Source organism: Stegodyphus dumicola, chromosome 2 (genome assembly GCF_044657685.1).
Source record: "Stegodyphus dumicola isolate Sdum_Otavi_A_Nest chromosome 2, ASM4465768v1".
Taxonomy (NCBI): domain Eukaryota; kingdom Metazoa; phylum Arthropoda; class Arachnida; order Araneae; family Eresidae; genus Stegodyphus; species Stegodyphus dumicola.
The window spans coordinates 229,215,651-229,232,455 of record NC_140769.1 but is presented as its reverse complement, the minus strand read 5'-3'; the positions used below and the strand labels follow the sequence as shown (position 1 = coordinate 229,232,455).

The following is a 16,805-nucleotide window of genomic DNA, read 5'->3' as shown; positions in this document are numbered from 1 at the left end:
AATATTTTACATCAAGTTTTGAAAAACAGACGGTAAAAATAGAAAATATGCGCAAATTTAAGAACATTTTTATGTATGAATTTATAAACTGATTCGAAGATTCGCAGTTTATGATCTACAAACCTCATTAAACTACGTAAAATTAATTATTAATTATTAATATACCGGGTGGCCATAATTAAACTGACAGTGCTCACAGTGTTCTCTAGCGCGATCTATTTGCGAGAATGACGCCACATTTTGTAGGAAGATTAAACAAGACGAGGAACGAAGGATTCTGCGAAAAAACAAATTAGTTCTAAAGTCACCGCTAGGGCAATATTTGGCGCTGTGTAATAGAAAACAGAGTGTTAACAAATGCAAATCAATACGGAAATTACCTTTTATTTTGCATTCAAATGAGGTTCAATGTGGCTGCCGTTGTTGTGGACCACATATTGCATTTTGTGCACAGTATGCACAACAGCAGAAAGTAACATGTCTGCAGAAATCTCCTGTACAATCCGTGATATGTTATCCTTCAACGTAGCCAGGTCCTGGACCACTCTTTGATAGACCTTGGACTTAAGGTAACCCCATAGCCAGAAGTCGCATGGGGTAAGATCAGGTGACCGAGGTGGCCATGCAGTAGGATAGTAGCAGCTAATGACTCTTTCTGTTGTGAATTTCTGTCGTAGAATCTGTTCTACCCGTACAGCAACGTGTAGAGGGGCTCCATCTTGCATGAAAATGATTTCCCCCACGCATTGTCTTTGCTGAAGTGCCGGAATGACAAAGCTGTCCAACATGTGGCGATATTTCTCTCCGGTAACAGAACAGGTTTCCGGTCCTGTCGGGGTAATGTTGTCATAGAAGAATGGACCTACGATTAATTCCGCTGCGAACCCACACCAAACAGTTACCTTTGGTGGACGTAAGGGAATTGCTGTGACTGCATGTGGTGGTTTGTCATCCCAAATTCGGTAGTTCTGGGTATTTACAGTTCCATTCAGGTAAAAGTGGGCCTCGTCTCCCCATAAGATTTTCCACGGACAAGCATCATCCACCTCCATTCTGGCAAAAAAGGTGAGAGCAAAAGTCAATCGCTTATCTAGTCGGGGTACAGTAACTCCTGTACACGGCTGATCTTGTACGGAGAGAAGTTGATAATCTTTCGTCAAGATTTTCCATACCGTACTGTAAGGCATATCCATATTCCGAGCTACTCCACGAGTGCTAGAGGTGGCAGCAATATTGTCTGGTCCTCTGTCGACAATTGCCGTGGCAACTGCTTCGATTGTATCTTCTTCTGCTCAGCGTACGTGATATTGCAGATCACGAGACTTTATCGGTGTTTATGTAGATTTTACGCTTTTTTAAAAGTGTTGCCATATTGCACTTGAACTAAATCAGAAAATGTGCATAATAAAAGGTAATTTTATTCCGTATTAATTTGCATTTGTTAACACTCTATTTTCTATTACACAGCGCCAAATATTCCCTAGCAGTGACTTTTGGAACTAAATTGTTTTTTCGCGGAATCCTTCGTCCCCCGTCTTGTTTAATCTTCCTACAAAATGTGGCGTCATTCTCGCATATAGATCGCGCTACAGAGCACTGTGAGCACTGTCAGTTTAATTATGGCCACCCGGTACTATTATGAATAAGTTCTGTAAGGATTCCGCTAGGATGGTTGCTAGTTGCAATAACACCACTGAAGATTATTAGTTTAAATAATTATAGCCAAAAGATTTAATAACAAAATTATCTGGAGTAATTAAGTTTGTAAATACATTAAAAAGAGTCATTTACATAAATTCTTAAAGTTATTTTAATCTTTCTTAATCATGTTAGTATTATTTTTTATTTAGATTATGATTTTGTGAATGATGTCTGGGTTCCAATAGCATGTTATTTTATTTTTATTTTGTGATCCTGTTAGTTAGTTATTCTGACGAACTATAATTCAGGCATTAATATTTAGTCATGTTTTTTTGTCTATTGAAAAAAATAGGTGACATATAAATTGATAAATTCATAAGGAAACCTAAATACTCAGACTAAGAATGGATTAAGAATGAATTAATTAAGGGACATAAATAATTAAGAGAAATGTTTCCTAATAATTTACAAAATCTGGCTAAACTTTTATTCGCCTGTAGGGCAGATCACAAAGGCATTTTCGCATCCCGCATCTTCGTATGAGAAGAATTAAGTCCAGAATGAAACTACCAGTGTTCTCCTGTTTAGCCATTCAACTATTGATAGGCTTCAATTGAAAAATTTTAAATTTGATTTTAATCAACACATTATTTTTGGTCTTAAAATTTTACTACGCTTCTAATTTTTCATCTACTCGACCAAAATATGCAAATGGAGTTAGTATAAAATAGAAGCACGAATCAAAGTTTAGGAAGAAGAATTGGTAATTTCAGTGAGAGTGATAAAAATTTCTGTCATTATCTGTCTTTAGCGTTCTGGCAACAACCTGGTAAGTTTGTTTATGGTTGTAGTCAGGGAAAAGAGGAACTACCTTCTTTATAGTTAACATTTAAACTTGTAAAGTGTTTTGAAATCTTTGTATCTATTCAGGCGCAAGTAGCAGAAATTCATTTTGCTGTTTTACTTCTGTAACTTTCAGCTGAAATTATAATAAATTCTTTAGTTGTTTTACAATTCCGTATTTACTTAGCCTTCTGAATTTGAGAGTTAAATAAAAGACGATAATTTTTCCAACACTCTAAATTGTTAAACTAGTGTTTAGATTAAGTCGAGTCAAGTCATATAAAAGAAATAAAAGGCTGATTATTTGGAAATTTAAATTAAAATGATTGTAATTTCAATACACTGAAGAGAAAATGCAATTAAATTGCTTTAATTATTCGCAATTGCAAATAAAATTATGCATGTTTTAGTTTTAGTGTCCTAAACAAATTTTGTATCGGTGAAATAAAAATTGAGTTTCTTCCCTTCAGATAATTTGTTTTATTGCAAGTTTTAAATTCTTTATTTTAATCTCTTTATTTTCCTCTTAGCTTTGGTGGTTATCTAATGCAATCGGTAAAAGTCTGGCTTCTTATTTTATTTCTTATTTTATTCTATTTAACTTATAGAGAAAAAATTTACAAACGGCGACAGAACTTTTATTGGACATTTTCCAGCTGCAGTTTATACTAAGCACTTTTGAAGAGAAAGAAATGAGACACTCGAGCCGCATAAAATGTTTGTTCATATTTTTCCCAGAACAGTAAAGGGATTCATTTTTTAATATAATGTATATATGTATGCATATATATATATTTATTTATTTAAAAACGAATAAAAACAATATACATGATATGATTAATTTAATTCGTTTATGGTGTGTGTATATATATACACACCATACACGAATAGTCGTGTATGGTGCTCGCTACAATATTTCTTCCTATTATTTCATGTTTTTGCAGCATTTTGCGCAAAATTTTTAAGACCAAATAGGTCTTACGTCACATTATTTGTTAGCTTTTCAATTTCTATTTCGATTATATATATATATATATATATATAAATTTAAACAATACTTTTAAAATTTTATTTAAAGACGTATTACTTAAATGTCCTGTCCTGCAATATGGTCCAATTATAACTGGTTAAATCCTACCATTTCTGATAATTTTAATATATTTTGAAAGTAAAAATAGATGAACGCAGCTTCTTCGGCTGATACGAGAGTCAAACAAAGAGCAAAATGCCAATTTTACTTGCTAATTAAGTAATGATATTCAAAATGACGTAAAGCATTTTTATTTATAACATTAATATTCTAAATTATGACTTCTACGAAGCGTTTTTTTATATTATAATAGTACAATATTTTAATTTGATTCTTTATAATTTCCGCACTGTACTAAAATAAAAAATGAAGTGTTGAATAATGAATATGCTGAAATTACTTACTATCCAATATACCAAAATGAATGTCTAAATAATTTGAAACAACATAAAGTGCTATAAAATCTTTCATTAAGATTCTCTAATTCTTTTTTAAATTCAATAAGTCGTGCATTCATTGTTAAGTTAAGGCAAAACACTCATGTAATATGCTTTACTTTCATATAGTAATTTACTAATAATCTAATAATACGTATACTGAAAATATAATTTAAGTATGAGTATTGACATGTGTTTTGGAAAAGCTTTCTGTTTAATGCCGTTGTGTGGAATTCGCTCTTTCTCTTTTCCTAATAGTAATGGCGGACATAAAATTTTTCTTCATAATAAAAAATTCAAAAGGAAATCAAGAAATTGTTGCTTGATAAAAGAACATTTTTATGGTGACCCAAATGTTTATTGCCATTCTTAACATATGTTTCGTAACGAATGCATGCATGGAAACAAATACCTTGCACCATATTACTATAGGTAGGTCATAAGGACGTTTCTCACACAAATCAAACTAAGCTTTCGAATTATAATGGTGCATTTAGTTACGACAAAGTACACGAGGGGTTTCTGGTAGGAAACTGGCTATTATCCATGTTACGTATTAGGAAAACTACAGAAACTCTCATACAGCCAGCAAAATAATTTTAAAATGATCCCATCTTTAGAATTTTCGATACGCAGTTCCGCGCGCTGGAGATAAGAAGGTTTTTCCCCAGTAGAGTGTTGTCATTGTTTGCTTTTAAAATCGCTGAGTTTGTTAATCAATAATTCGTTAAAGTTTTACAAAATATGAAATCTATAACAAAATAACTTCCAAATTTCAAATTTAGGCTTTCAGATGCCCATATTCGCAGTAGGATTACGTTATTCAAAATCGGATGGCTCTAGGTACCGTTGTTTTATTACAATGCGAAAAACATATATACATTTCTGCAGATTCTTCATTATTTAATTTCTTTAAATATAATACAGGGAGATAGTATTTGGGGGACAACGATTTGAAAAGTGATACGCTGATTATAAGTTCCGACGCAAAATCACAAACCGGAAACGATAGTCCTTCAGGGACAAAGCCCCTTTGGATTAATAATCTGTCATAATTTTCAAAAAATAAATATAGTACAATAAAAAAAATTCTAAATGAATTTTATTAAGCTAATTTAAACTGAATGTCATTGTTCAAGTTCTACTGTAAATAATGTTCTTCAATACACTTTGAAGCTTAATTTTTTGGTTTCAGCTGTTCTTCCTTTACTTATAACGTATTATTCTTTGTTTGAAATACCGATTTGATTATAGCAACCAACTGAACATTTCTCTGAATTAAAATGCTTGAAAGTATTAGAATATTTTTAATAGCATAATATAAGTTATTCATCTTTTCTGTGTGTTTTAATTATTATTGGATTAACCGAAATTATGAGTTAATCCCTGATGTCGTCTCCGGAAATAGGGAGTAAATATGGAGTTACCTGTATTAATAATACAAATGTGTACCTTTTGCTAATGTTTTTATGAAAGTTACTATTAAAGTTATATAAAATATTAGAAAATAACCTAACGGTTTTAACTAATATTTTAGAAAACGTAAAAAATCCGAAATTCGTGGAGTTTGATATTAGTGGAAAATTTTGAAATTTCTCGAAATCTCAGAATGTCTCCTAAATTGCGCCGCAGTAATCGCGAATATTTATTTACACAGCTGTGAAATTATTATTTTACTGTTGGAGATAAAGTAATCCAACTTTATTTATGCATAATTTTAATACAGTGAATTATTTTGACTAAGCAATTCCCCCTTTTTTTTTTAAAAAAAAGACAATAAATTAAAGTAAAATAAAATATAAACGGCTGATTTATCTTTAGTTAGAATTTGTTTACCTAGAAATATGGTTTTTCTGTCAAAATACTCGCATTGCAGGGAAACCAGTATGCAAGTATAATCTTGCGAAATAGTAGTGACCCATTCCGAAAGTGAACAGCATTTTGGAAAGCATTAATGAACACTGGTATTCAGTATCCTCTTTCTAAAAAAATCCCTTCCACAGAAGAGTAAAATTAATCTGGAACCGTGGTGGTCGTTTTCAAAAGCTTCATTTTACTTTTCTTATAAGCCTATTGCTACTTCAGCACCAACTGTTAAGTTTCTATTCAGAAACTTGTAGTCTAATTCTAAAATTTCAGCTCACATTCGGGTGCAATAAACTGGTACTCCTGGTGTTAAATATGAAAAATCCATTAAGAAACCGATATCTTTTTTGGTCACTTTCTTCTAAGTGCTGATGATGTCTCAGTTGACAAACGCTATCACTCTTCCTGTGAAAGCACGGAGTCAAAAGTATTTGACTTCTGAATTAGTACCAGTTCTGTGCCAAAAGTACTGAAATTCGCTTAAAATATATCCTACCGATATCTAAATGTCACTAAAACAGAATTTTGGAATGCAAAAAACATACTGTATACCTATGGAGATTTTTAATGCACAGGTGATTGGTAAAGAAACAAAGAGTCGTTCTAAATGGAACAAATTCTTGAAGATAGCTTCTAAAGAAGTTAAACGACATTAAATGCACTACAAAACGTTTTGTTTCGGTGGCTTTTTTTGTTTTAGCTTTAAGTTTGATGTTAGGTATTAAAATGAAATTTAAAAATTATATTTTTATTCTTTAAATGTTTGTATATATCAGCCGTATAATAAATCAAGCAGCTTGAAAATAAATTTTTCTTTGTTTTCATGTAACATTAAACTTACAAAAATCTGAAAAGTGAATTACCAGAAAATATGAAACGCTCGTAGCAGAAGAAAAATGGCGTGTAAACCACAGTGCGAAAAACGCATAACGAAATTATTAATAAATCTCGTTCGTTTTACTTCCAAGTTCCTTAGTTAACTAAGCAATATAGCTATAGTTTGAAAGATAAATTGACTATGTTATTGTCACGATGATTGGAAACATTCTTAGAACTAGGAACAGTAGTATCACGGTATATGTCAGATAAATATCCAATTTGATATACGCCGTGTTTAGACGTTAAACGTTTTGTTTGGTGTACGACAGTTGTTTGAAAGACGAGTCAAATTCGATGAGTCACGTCTGCGCGCATTACTCTTGCTTCCCTCGAGACAATGCTAGGACTTCCCATGATCATTAGTACTCCTGGTGGTACTATTCAATATACAAACCGCGCTATAAATCTTTGAGTGATTTTCTGTTTTTTTTTCCGGGTAACTATTTTGTAAATTCATTAAAAGTCAGTTTTACGAAAGTTAATGAGAAGAGTCAAGCAACGAAGAAATTCGTTAGGATTACTACGGAGGTGAAAAAAAGAGACTGTTGGAAAGTATGATGATGGCATGCGTATCCACTACTTGGCTATTGCACGTACCGTATGCCAAGTACGATGGTGTCTATGATTGTGGAAACCAAAGACACAATTAAATAAATCGATTAAACAGCACTTGACGGGCAATGGGAATAATGCAGCAGTGAAAAAATTTGGGAAAAGGTTTCGCTTCGATTTTTCGGAAAAGAGATTTATTTATAAAATCATATTTATCCGTTCTCGATTCATTATCGCTGTTGTTTTATACGAATAACGAACTTTTGTTTCGGGCTTTGACCTTTTTGTGTACTACAACGTCGCTTATCTTGCTCAAAATTAAATAATTTATTTAGCATTACAGTTTGCAGACGTATATTGAAGGAAGCGATCTGTTTTCCCTTTCAGTCATAAATTCCTGTTTCTCACTAGCTGAGATACACTAGGAAACAGAGTGAGAGACCTCTGTTTTGAAGTACGTGACACAAATAAATAAATTAACTAGAAAACACATTTCACGCGGCGAGCGCACACGTAAAAGCAAAGTTACATTCTCAGTGCGTGAGGCTATCGCCAAGGGAGGGCCCTGGAACTGCTGTGGGGATAGAGAGAGACGTAGACATTTCAACCTCTCCCTCCACCTGGGGAACCAAGCTTTCAACCCTCTTTCCTATTTAATGCGGTAAAACCAATTACCACGCGCACGCCATGTCTCGTGGACGCCACACATCCGGGTTATCTTCTGTAAACATTGTCATTTCGGGATGGATGCGGGGTTGCCATTTTGGTAATGGCAATGCCACCTATGTTCTCGTGACAAAGCTACCAGACAATTAGTGGTCCATTATGAAGAGTGCTGGGGTAAGGACGGCTTTGTTCTATTAATCACGAGTGGGAATCGGACATGGGAAGACCTTGGATGAATTAGAGACCATGTTTGTGGTGCAACGCCTCAGTGATGAAAGACATGTTGTTGTAAAGTGGGTAATTATAATCTCTAAAGACCATAGAGTGTTTTTTTCTTGTCAGCTGTGCGCCAATCAATCAGGTTAATAACAGGTGACAGTGAAAGCGATACTTGATAGCGCTTTTCACGCAAAAAGTGATAGTAAGAAAAATGTTCCAGGATTTTAATTTTGTGATATATTCACGTATCAAAATATGGAAACAGCTAAGAAAATAAATTATGAGATGTATTCAGAAAACCAAACTGTATTTCTTTAAATAATTGGATATATTATTTCACCTGAAACAGAAACGGTAAGTTACCTTATTGTAAATTATGTTTATGTCATTTTATCACGGAGCAAAACAAAAGAGAAATTTGGTGGTGGGGCGAAGACTGAAAATTAGCCAAACCTTGGCAACCTGGTATTTACACTAACATCTTTGAAGCATTATATTAGGCATTTTAAAAAAAGAATCTTTCATTTGTAAATCAATCATATTTTTGAGATGCAATCAATAGCGTTGTATTAAATCAAGATTATCTTATCCGTGGACGATGTTTTTATATATTGCATTGCACATATACAGATTTTTTTCTTTAAGTAACGTGTTTATTAAAAAACGAAGCATTCTGCATCGAAACCGTTTGTCGGCACTGATAGGCCAAGGAAGACAATTCTAAATTTGAGAAACAGGTTTTTATTATGTTACAAATGTCTTGTAAAACTTGCGAAACCAATCTCCTAGCTTGAATTTTGAAACAGGATAATTTTTTGTAGAAGTTCTAAAGAAAAATATAATAAAATTATTTTAATATGAATGTTATATAACAGGTGTATTAATAATTAAGAATAAAAAATTGTAAATTCGCGGATTTATTAGACATCCGTAAATAAAATCTGATATTCGCGAAATCTTGACAGATTCCCTAAATTTCACGAAAATTCGCACCGCGATAAAGGTATAGTCATAAATGTGGAATGTAAAATAATAGCATCTAATATTTTCACCTATTTAATCAAGCCATATCTATTGTACGACTTTGAAAACATCTTTTGTTATTCATAAAATTGCCATTTAGGTACTAATTAATTCAAATGCACTTTTAAATTATATCAATTAGATAACATTATAAAAATATAAAATACAGAATATACATTATTAAGCAGCCGCTTATTGCTGTTATTTGCTTAATAAGGGAGTTACATTTATAATTTGAAGATTTTATAGAATACTGAATGGCAGTATTGGGAGAGTTGGGTATTTACCGAAACACAAAACAAAGATCTTATTTCTTGTGGAAGAGAATATTAGCTGGGATTCTTGTATTTTAAAGGTCTAGATAGTGCAATAATAATGGTTTAAAATCAAAAACCTTTGCTAGAAGTATTTATAACATCAGCTCCGAATTATTTAGTTACATTAAGTGCACTTGAAGTATTCTTTCAATCTTGGTCTCTAAATTCCATTCAGATGCTTTCAACCTTCACGATTAGGAAAAAAAGGTCATATAAAAAGTTCTACCTTCTTTTCTAAATGTGTTCAATAGAATTTCAGATGTAATAGAAAGTGTTAAGTTGTACTTAATGTATCCTGGAAATTTCTTTTCCTGTAAAACTTATTGCCTGCAATACCCGATGAGTTTTTTTTTTTTTTTTTTCAAAAGAGTTACGATCGAAGTGCTGAAGAATAAGAAAGTTCTTTGAAACATTTCCTTATAAGAAGCATTAATGCATTTTTCTTTTCTTTTTAACGAAAGGCGATCCTAATGCGTGCCACGTCAGTGTGTTTGCACTATGCATGAATACATTTGAATTTGAGATTGAGAAGAAAGAAGAGTCAACAGCAAAGAAAATTTGCTTTTTCTGATGAATTTTCTTTCACTTTCTGGCAGTTCAAAATCTCAGATGGGTGTCACGGGCGATATCGATTAAACTTCATCGATCAAAATCTGTTTCATGACCTACTGACACAGACGCCAGCAAAAATACATTTTCTTCCATCTGTGCCAAGAGCAGATTTCTGCAGCAAGGTTGAAAAGAAGACCACTGAAAATACGTAATTTATTCATGAAATGACAGAGTTATATGTCAAGCGCGTAAATTCATGGTCACGAAAAGATGTCTTAACATTCCTGATAACCAAAAAATGGAAGACAAGGCCAGAAAATATTTGTGTCAGATATCGATTGTAACTTGTAGATTTATTCAGTTACGGATAAATGGACAAAATTCCAAGTAAAATCGGTTTTCCACTATTTACTTTCTCTTCCTAAAGCATTTATCTGATGCTTTATCTGATTGATTGTGTCTCTTGAGCTATAAATGCATGATAGTATAACCTGAGACGAAAGTTTCGCAAAGACTTACCTCAAGACATTTCTAACATTAGAAATAAAATTCCTAGTCAAGTTCCAAATAATGCGACAGTTATTTATTAGGTCTAGGTTCAGACAGGTATTTATTAGATCTAGATTTCACTACACACATTTATTTTCCCAAAGCTACAGTTTCTAAAAGCAAACTATAAGTTTTTAATTTTTCTGGCAACTTTAATTTCTCTTCTAAATTATAAGTAGGTGGTACAAGGCTACCCTGCTTACTTATACGAAATATGCCTAGGCTTGTGCATTTGTCCCTTCAGTTTAGAAATTTAAAACTTTATGAGAATTATGATATTGAATATTCTGTTGAAGGTATTCGTGGTTCATTTTTGTTGACTGTTACAACTTCGCTAAATCGAGACGAGCAGATGAATAAAACAGAATTAAAGTTCTTACCTTAATAAAGTGTAATCCAAGCTGCAGAGGTAAGGAACACGATCATTGTATTAGCAAACACAAAATAACATATTTATTAGGTATATGAAGAAAAAAAATATCTAGAGATGATTACAAGCGTTGTTTACTGTCCATTGCATAACGCGAGAAGTGAGTCATACAAGGAGAGAATGTTTCTCCTTGTTTTTTGGATCAAGTCCAATCACAGTTAGCGGGGGTGAGTGGGGGGTTGTACAGCCTCATCGCCTCCGTTATTAATTGCTCCACAATCTCCTACTCGATGAGCTGTTCTGTCCAAAGTAAGCCCGATTCCTTTCAATAAAAACTCCAGCTGTTGTCTTGGCAAAGGTTTTGGTGAACATATCTGCATACATCATTTTACTGTTGCAGTGTATTAATTTAACAATTCCTTGATTTTGTAGATCACATACGTAATGATATTTCACATCGATGTGTTTGGTGTAACTGCTTCCTTTCTCTTTTCGGGAAAGATTTATGCATGATATATTGTCCTCGAATACGATGTTCGCTTCCTGTTGAGCGAAACCTAAATCTCCCATCAGTTGTCTAATCCATTGTAGCTCCTGCAATGTTAAGGCTAGAGCGATGTATTCGGCTTCTGTCGAAGATAGGGCGACACAATTTTGTTTCTTGCTTCCCCATGATACCGTACTGTTTCCTATTTGAAATATATATCCGGATGTGGATTTTCTGTCAGAGGTATCTCCTGCCCAATCAGCGTCACTATAAGCTTTGATGACTGGTGCACCATTGGATTTTAGATGTAATTTGTAATTAATAGTAGCTCTCAAATATCGTATGATTTTAATGATACGGTTCCAGTCCGATGTTGATGGATTTTCTACTTTTCTGCTAAGTATTCCAACAGAATTTGCTATGTCAGGTCTTGATACTGTTGCTAGATATAAAAGTGCTCCCACTGCTTCCCTATACTTCCGATTATCGGGAAAAATGTCATCCTGGTTGTTTTGGTTCTTCGTAAAATTTGTAGTCATGGGTGTATAGCTTAGTTTCTTTGGTGACTCTCCGTCGAATTTTTCGATCATACTCTTAATCTTGTTAGCTTGATGAAGTTTAAAGCTTCCGTCTTTTTCTCTTTTGATTTCAATTCCTAGATATGTAGACACTTCTCCAAGATTTCGAATGTCGAAATATTCTTTGAGAATTCGTTCAACTTCTTGAATTGATTCGCACTTGTCGCTCGCGACTAATATGTCATCAACGTAAACGATTATGTAAGTTCTTGCGTTTTTCTCGATTAGTGTGAAGGAACATGGATCAGCCTTTCCTTGAACGTATCCTTGTTTGCGCAGGATTTCAGCTATCTTGTGATTCCAGTTTCTGGCTGCCTGTTTTAGTCCGTAGATACTTTTATTCAGTTTACAGACTTTATTTGCTTCTGAAGCAGAGATGTAGCCTTCCGGTTGCTTCATATATATATCTTCTTTCAGATCTCCATATAGAAACGCTGTTTTTACATCGAAGTGATTTACGTGCATTTTCCTTTGAGCTGCTATTGCCAAAATAGTCCTTATTGTTGTATATTTTACGACTGGTGCGAATGTTTCGTCGTAGTCGTGCCCAAATTTTTGGCAATATCCTTTAGCTACTAAACGAGCTTTATATCTGATAATGTTTCCTGAAGCGTCGGATTTTGTTTTAAATGTCCATTTGTTTCCAATTGCTTTCTTTCCTTTTGGAAGATCGACTAGTTCCCATGTTTTGTTCCTCTTCAGTGCTTCCATTTCTTCTTTCGTAGCTTTTAACCACAGTTCCTTTTCTTTGGTAGGAAAAGTTTGAAGTTCTTCCCAGTCTTTAGGAACTTTGATTTCTTCGTTCTTAGCCATGTATGAGAATCTGTTTGGTGGGATTCCTTTAGTCGTTCTGTGGGATCTTCTCGGTAATGGGGGAATTTCTTCTGTTTCAATTACTTCCTCTGTAATATCATTTGGACGTGGTTCTGTCAATTTATTTTCTTTAAAAGGCCATTCTATTTCCTCATGCTGATCATTTGATTGACAAGGCATTTCTTCTTTTTTGTTTTCATCGAATATTACGCTTCTTCTGATCACGACGTTGTTTGCATGTGGCATGTAAATTCTATATCCTTTAGTACGATCACTATATCCAACAAAAATTCCTTTTTCTGCTCTTTCGTCTAGTTTGCTTCTTTTCTGCTTTGGAACTCGACAATAAGCTGTGCTGCCGAAAACTCTGATATGGCTTAGGTTCGGCTTCTTATTATTCCATAGTTCATACGGTGTTTTTTCAACTGATCTTGATGGTAGCCTGTTTTGTAGATAGGTGGCTGTCATTACGGCTTCACCCCAAAATTCTCTTTTGAGTCCTGAATCGAGTAGCAGGCATCTTGTCATTTCCATTAAGTATCGATTTTTTCTTTCTGCTCTACCGTTCTGTTGCGGTGAATATGCTACGGAGGTTTGATGTTCGATTCCCTCTTCCTTTAGATAGTCTTCAATCTCTTTGCTTGTATATTCTCCTCCATTGTCTGTTCTTAAGACTTTTGGCTTCTTTCCAAATTTGTTCTTCGTCATGGTTACAAATTGTTTTAACTTGGAGATAGCTTCATCTTTTGTAGCTAGCAAGTAGATCGTTGTGTATCTCGAATGATCGTCGATGAATGTTATAAAGTATTTCTTTCCTCCTAGTGATGTTGTACCGATTGGTCCACAAATATCTGAGTGTATCAAGTCTAGAACTGATTTCGCTCTATAGTTGTTTAGCTTGGGATACGGCAATTCAGTCATTTTTCCTCTGATACAGCATTCGCATTCTTTTTCCTTTTTGGCTTCTCCGTCAATTCTTATTCCGGTTGCCAGGTCATCATTCTTTAGCCTCTTGATTGCTTCATAGTTTCTATGTCCTAGCCTTCTGTGCCAAAGATCTATACTATCTTCTCCTCTTTCTGCGGCTGCAATTTTGGCTGTTTTTCTTTGCGATTCAACTACGGTATATAAATTTCCTTCTGCTTTAGCAATTCCTATGGTTTTATTTTTCTTCTTTATTCTGCAAATATCTTCTTCAAATTCAACTGTGAATCCTTTCTTTGTAATTTTTCGTACGGATATCAATCCTCCTTCTAGGTCAGGAACGTACAAAACATCTATGAGTCTCACTTCTATTTCGTTATCTTCGTCGTCTGTACAGTATAAGTATCCTTCTCCTATACCTTCGGACTTCATCTGCGTGCCGTTAGCAATTGTTATCTGCTCAGTTTTGCTTCTATCCAATTTGGTGAAAAAGTTTATGTTATCGGTCATATGACAAGTAGCGCCTGAGTCAACTGACCAGTTTGAGTTTTGAGATTTTCTTTCTCTGGTGACTTCGAACGTGTAATTCTCAGTCTTCTCATGATTCTTATTTTCGTTTTCATCTTCATGTGTATCCTCGTTTACAGCAACTTTCGTTTTCTGTTTATTTCCATAATTTCCTTTATTCGTTTGCTTTTCATTCTTGAAAAATGAGTTACTTTCGTTTTTATCTTTTTCTTTGTGGTTATTTAAGAATCTGCACTCTTTTTCTAAGTGTCCTATTTTTTTGCAATAGTTGCATCTTCGTTGATTTAAATGCTTGAATTTTGTGTTAAAATTCGTTTTGAAGGCAGTCGTTTCTTCTGCTCGCGTTACTTCTTTTCTTCTCAGGCATTCGTCGATGAGTTTCGTTTTTACGTATTCCAGCGTTAGTTCTTCTTCTGGGCGTGCTTCTAAAGCTGTAATGAGATTTTCGTAGCTTTTTGGTAAGCCGCTTAGTAAGAGCGCTGCAATGTGACTGTCCTTTATTTCTTCACCGATTCCTCGCAGTTCGTCTACGATTTCGAGCATTTTGTTGACGTGTTCTTCAAGTTTGTATTCGTTTTCTGCTTTTAACGTATACAGCTTTCTCAGAAGGTAAAGTTTGCTGGAAAGATTCTTTCTTTCATGTATTTTCTTTAATTCATTCCATATTTCTTTGGCTGTCGTTTTATTTCTTATGTGTACGATTTGGTTGTCTTCTACGAGTAAACTAATGGTAGCTTGTGCTTGTTCATCTCGTTTTCTCCATTCGACGTTTATTTCTTTTGGTGTATCATCTGCTATTAAATCCCATAAATTTTCCTTTTTCAGGATCATTTCAAGTTTGTATTTCCATACTTGATAGTTGTTATTGTTTAGTTTCATGATCGAATATTTATTTTCGCAGCTAGTAGCCATTTCTGCTTCTGTATTTCGAATGCGCAGTACGCAACTATGCAGTTTTGTTTCGCTTTTGAAGACAGGCTTGGCTTTTCCTTTTTCGGATTATCCAGCGATGATTTATGGTAAAGTATCTTTTCTGTTTTTTATTCTTAATGGCTTATATCGATATATTTTATGCGTTTAGTTGAAGTAAACATATTTTCAGTCTCATAATCTTTTGTTGAAGGTATTCGTGGTTCATTTTTGTTTACTGTTACAACTTCGCTAAATCGAGACGAGCAGATGAATAAAACAGAATTAAAGTTCTTACCTTAATAAAGTGTAATCCAAGCTGCAGAGGTAAGGAACACGATCATTGTATTAGCAAACACAAAATAACATATTTATTAGGTATATGAAGAAAAAAAATATCTAGAGATGATTACAAGCGTTGTTTACTGTCCATTGCATAACGCGAGAAGTGAGTCATACAAGGAGAGAATGTTTCTCCTTGTTTTTTGGATCAAGTCCAATCACAGTTAGCGGGGGTGAGTGGGGGGTTGTACAGCCTCATCGCCTCCGTTATTAATTGCTCCACATATTCTACCGAATACGTTATGAAAAATGTTTTTGCAAAAGCTTTTAAATATTAGAACTACACTAATTATATCATAAATCTAAGATCTGAATAATGATATCGGACTTAAATGACTTATATTCCCCGTAGCAATTATAGTTGGGAATTTGTTGGAGGTATATGTCTACGACCAATGGTTGTGAAAATTAAAAATTCGGTAAGAACTTGTGTGGACACGATATATATGTATGTATAGTTGCAGAAAGAGTCATGGCTTAGATACTAAGATGTTGATCCATAATGAAGAGCAAACTTGGTAAGTGAGGTAGATTAAATAATCCATCTTTATTTCAATAACATTTGCGGCCACAAATACTTGGCACATTAATCGTGCCTGCTCTAAACCAGTTATATTTTAGATATTGTTCTGATAGGGAAAAAATAACAAGACAGCGTCTTAGCCAGAACAGAGGTAGAAGCAAAATGCACAGTTATTTCAGTATGGCAGCTTATTAAGAGAATGTTTCTGTTCTCGAAATTTTGATTTAAGTTCCGAATTAGAAAATGACTAGAAAATCTAGAAATGACGGAGTATAGAAAAAGATAGTACTTGATACCCTTGATTATACGATGCACATCTAACGGTAATAAGTTCTTTCCATACTCGATGTAGCATGTTCGCTGTGATGGTATGCAGTATTATCCGGTCACAAACTTACAAACTTCCTCAAGGAGTACGGGCACTGGCGGTACATAAACTCAGTCTTTGACAAACCCAAAAGAAAGAAATAGCATAGCGTTAAATATGTTGAACGGGCTGATCAGAGGAGAAGTTTTTGTTTGCTTTTGCAGTATGTCCGATCCAGTGTTAGTGAAGAACACGATTAAGAAGCTCTCATAGATTCCTGTGAAAATGGGGTGAAGCACTTACAGTCTGTTTTGCAAAATGTAATAATCATAATTGGTGTTCAGCTAGGGTAATAATCAGGTGTCCCACACGTTTAGAAATAAGTCACCGATCACATTTTTTGTTTAAAGAAAAATGAGCCCTACACTTTCTCGTCGGACACCACACAGA

At 34.1% G+C, this 16,805-nt stretch overlaps 1 protein-coding gene across 2 annotated transcripts in view; it reads left to right on the top strand.

The window, feature by feature from the left end:
• The window catches only part of LOC146998893 (uncharacterized), a 180,406-nt gene that overhangs the window by 28,348 nt on the left and 135,253 nt on the right, over positions 1 to 16,805 (top strand). The window contains exon 1 of one of the 2 annotated variants that reach the window (XM_085811862.1): positions 7,919 to 8,487. The exons of the other annotated variant lie outside the window; for it this stretch is intronic. The gene's annotated coding sequence lies outside the window, so the exon portion shown is untranslated. Of the gene's footprint in view, positions 1 to 7,918; positions 8,488 to 16,805 lie in introns of those variants that run through there. 2 annotated transcript variants of the gene reach the window in all.